Source organism: Ictidomys tridecemlineatus, chromosome X (assembly GCF_052094955.1).
Source record: "Ictidomys tridecemlineatus isolate mIctTri1 chromosome X, mIctTri1.hap1, whole genome shotgun sequence".
In the NCBI taxonomy this organism is placed as follows: Eukaryota; Metazoa; Chordata; class Mammalia; order Rodentia; family Sciuridae; genus Ictidomys; species Ictidomys tridecemlineatus.
In genome coordinates, this window is record NC_135493.1 from 33,189,223 (window position 1) to 33,193,634 (window position 4,412).

A 4,412-nucleotide genomic window follows, 5' to 3' on the forward strand; every position below is an offset into this window, starting at 1 on the left:
TAATATAAGCATTGACAAAACTGAAAATTTCATTCTATAAAATACAAAATTCTCAGGATCTAAATCCAAGTTGGGTATGGTATATCAGTGTTAACTTTGAATGTTTCATGTTTTCTATTTATAATATTTAAATTGAAAATATAACATTAATATTTGTGATGCTTTTACAAAAATAAATCCTAAATAACTAAGCTTTGTTGATATGTACTCATACTTTGAAAATTACTTGTTACATATTAAAAATGCCCTTTAAAATCCCCCAAAAAATATTGTCCTACAATGCTTTCCATTATTTTCTATATAAATAATTCTAATTAAAATAAGCTTTTAAGGCTTTTGCAAGAAATAAGAAGCATGATAAAGCACAATAATTTTAGAAACACTTAATAAAGGGGTTATTAACAAACCTGAGAGCATGGTATAGAGAGCTAACAGAACATCATGTCTTACCTTGGGGCCAATAACATTGCAGAGAGGTGGTGACCACTTCCAGGCCTAAAGCCATGAGGAGGGAAAGTTGTGTATGTAGGGCAACCTCAGGGACGCTGTGACATGGTCAAGGTACACAAATTAGACTGTGGCAACCTGCAGGAAAGGTGTCAGGGTAAGACAATAAGTAAATAGGGATAAATCCTCTATAAAATAATTTTCCTTCCTCTAATCTACCACCAGAAATCAGAGACCAAGGAAGCCCATGGAATTTATTTATAGTAATGAGCCTCTCAAGCAAGGTGTGTAGTTGATATTCAACCAGAGAAGCAGAACCAATGGGAGACACATCCAATACATACACAAATCACTTCTCTGTGTGAGTGTGTGTGTGTGTGTGTGTGTGTGTGTGTGTGTGTGTGTGTGTGTGTGAGTGTGCAGGGGGTTATTACAAGGAGTTTCCTTACCCAATCCATTGTCAGGCTGGCTGGAAAGTCCAAAGTCCATGGGGCATGCAATCAGGAAGGGAAGATCACAAGAAGGTAGACTCTCTCAATCGGGAGCTGAAGAGATTGAAGGAAGGTCCAGGGAAAGGCAGAGCAGTTGCAGACTCAACCACTACCTCAGGCCAACAGTCAGCAAACAGCCACAACAGCGTGAAGATCCCTAGATGGAGAGATGTTGAAAGGCTTCCTTCCTTCCTTTCTGCTGCTTTGTGTTTCTGTTCTCAGGGGGCTAAAGCCTTCCTTTTAAAGGGCTTCCATGGAATAGGCCAGGCCCTAATAAAATCTGCCTTTTGACTTACTCAACAGAAACTGATGAGAGACTTTAATTACAACTGCAAAATACCTTCACAGCAGTACCTAGGTTAGCCTTTGATTGAATAACTCAAAGAAGGTGTGTTTTCTAGAAAAGAGCTATTGCCTCAGGGAATTCCCCTTAGCAGCTCACAGCAGAAATTCTGGGGACTGTGGTTCAACCTAGCCAAATTGACATGTTTCATGAACTATCTTTTGGGGCATAGAGCAGGATGTTAGAAGGGTGAAGTCACCTGGAGAAGCAAACAGAAGATAACCAGCATGAAACACATGCTTATCTTTTTTTTTCCAGTGTTGAACCCAGGGCCTCATATGCCAGGCAAGTGCACAGCATTTAGCTATATTCCCAGTCCCTTATCATTTCAATTGACAAAATGTGTACATAGTTGTGGTTACAAAATGATGTTTTGAAATATGTGTATATTGTGGAGTAGCTCAAAGTTAGCTATTCACTGGAGGATGTCATATGTAATTACATTTGTATTCCCACTTAAAAGATGGTTCTTAAAGATAGAAGGACTTGAAATCAGCATACTACAGTGACACAGCCACATGAGGGTTTATAACAGCTCAACTCAATAGCTAAACTATGGAACCAACCTAGGTGCCCTTCAACGGATGAATGGATAAAGAAAATGTGGTACATACACACTGTGGAATATTATTCAGCCTTTAAAAAAGAATGGAATTACACCATTTGCAGGTAAATAGAAGAAGCTGGAAAATATCATACTAAGCAAAATAAGCCAAACCCAAAAACCAAAGGCCGAATGTTTTCTCTGGTAAGTGGATGCTGATCCATAATGACAACAGGGGTACGAAAGAAACAAAGAACTTTGGATTGTGCAAAGGGGAGTCAAGGAAGGGGAGAGGGGGTGGGGATGGGAAGGATAGTGGAAGTAGATGGACACTATTACCCTATGTAATGTATGGTTACAGTACCTGTGTGATTCTGAACCATGTACAGCCAGAGGAAGGAGAAGTTGTGTTCCATTTGTGTACAATGTGTCAAAATGCATTCTACTGTCATGTATAATTAGAAACAATTTTTAAAAAGATAGATGCCAAAACAATAGATGCTTCTATTTATTTATTGGCCAGGTTCCTTCTTAACATAACTCATTGCTTTACTTAAGTACTTATTTAATATTTTAATGCAGGAACTTAGGAGGACCAAAAAAGGAAAAACAGGAATAAAGACACACATATGTTAAGGGGATCTATCATACCCTTCTTTCTTTTTGGGTTAAAGAAAAACCCCTTTATAATCTATATCTTCTTCATAAATAAAAAGGAAACAGAAAAAAAAACAAATGTTTTAATCTGGTTCGTATGTGCATCTTCTCTTTCCATATATGTTTGCGAAATGTCACAGTCCACTGGCCAAGTATCTAAAAGAAAAAGATACCAGGAAGGAAAAAAAATATTAACAAAAGAACAGCTCAGGAGGCTGGGGCAGGAGGATGGCGAGTTCAAAGCCAGCCTCAGCAAAAGCAGGCTGCTAAGCAACTCAGTGAGAGCCTGTCTCCAAATAAAATACAAAATAGGGCTGGGGATGTGGTTCAGTAGTCAAGTGCCCCCAAGTTCAATCCCCAGTACCCCCCTCAAAGAAAGAAAGTTCAAGAAGGTGGCTTTGGACGGTGTGAGGCGGCCATCTTCAGTAAAAGCAGACAGTGTGCAGGAAAGCCTTGCCAGTCTTCTTCTCAAAATTTTGCAGCATGCCATCGATGTCATTCTCCATGTCACTCAAGTGCAGGATACACATGCAGATCTCCGAGATAATGATCGCTCCCCGAGTGGCCTCTCTATGGTTGTCCACGATGTCCACGTTGATCACGTGCACTGGACGGCAGGTTACCTGTTCTCTGGAATTAAGAACTTCCATCACCTGGTCGTAGACTAGCTCGTTACATGTGAAAATCAAATCAAACTCATCTTCACAGTCCTGGAACCTATCTGGCCGGAGCTTGATTCTCCTATTTCTGTCTAACATACGTAAAATGCCATTCTGTGCATAGAAGTTTCCATCCTTCATAAGAAGATCGTGGAACATCTCATCATATGTGGTTCTGAAATCATAAACATTTTGCTTGCCAGGTGCTGGTCCTGGAAGCCTCACGTGAGCTCCTGTTCCAAAGGACCGGACATTGAATCCTTGTTTGCTGAGGAGGCGGTGAGCCACCATGCTCCGGTTCAGGTTATTGGAGCACACTACAGCCACCCGCAGACGTGACCAACGCAGATCCATCGCCATCCTGTACTACCACCCACAGGCTTCAGCCATAGCACAATGGAAAGCAGCTAATCCCAGTCAGGGATGAAAACAGCTTTATGCAACTCAGAGTCCGGGAATGCCAGGCAGCTCGCTGGTCCCTAGAACCAAGGAGAGACCCCTGAGTTATAGTCAGGTTTTTTCCCGTAGCAATTAGGCCCTGAAAGAATTCCCCACACAAAGACACTTTGCCGGGAGAATTCCAATTTTATTGCAAAAAGCTGTGTGCTTATATAGAACTAAGCGGGAGATGGTAGGGCTTAGATAAATGGCAGGCCACCCGTTTATTGGCAAGTTCTTTCAGATATCATCTCCAGAGCCCAGGAGTTAGTTCTTATTGGGGCTAAGGTTCCCAGCCAGCGAGATTTGAAATTGGCGCCAGTGGGAGAGTTCACACAGGCGGGAACTTTTCACGCCACTGCAGAAAAGAGGAAGGTAGGAAGAAGAGGTCCTTAGGTTCCATGTTGGGTTTTTTTTCTCTCTGGGGTACGGCTGCCATTTATACTTTTCCCAACAGGCCCAACAAGAAAAATTTTTAGAGGAGGAAAGTTTGGGGGCTCACGGTTTGGGAAGTCTTGTCAGTAGAAGGCTGGCTGTATTCCTGGGGGCTTCAGATGAGGAGGAACATCATGGTGGAAGAACGTGGTGGAGGGAAGCAGCTCTCGCGATAACCAGAAGCCAGAGCCAGGGCTGCACTCGCCACATACAAATACATACCCCAAGGCCACGCCCCACTTCGCGCCTCCTCCAGCCACGCTCCACCTGCCTCCAGTTCCCGCTCTGTTAATTCCACCAGGGATTAATTCACTGACTAGGTTAAGGCTATAACCCAATCATTTCTCTTCCAACCTTCTTGTGTTCTCTCTCCTGAGGTTTGGGGGACACCTCAGCTC

General features: G+C 42.4%; 1 pseudogene; it reads right to left on the minus strand.

Moving 5' to 3' along the window:
- Window positions 1-2,348: 2,348 nt before the first annotated feature.
- LOC144371617 (RNA polymerase II subunit A C-terminal domain phosphatase SSU72 pseudogene) lies at window positions 2,349-3,613 on the minus strand (annotated as a pseudogene).
- Between the last annotated feature and the right edge of the window lie 799 nt (window positions 3,614-4,412).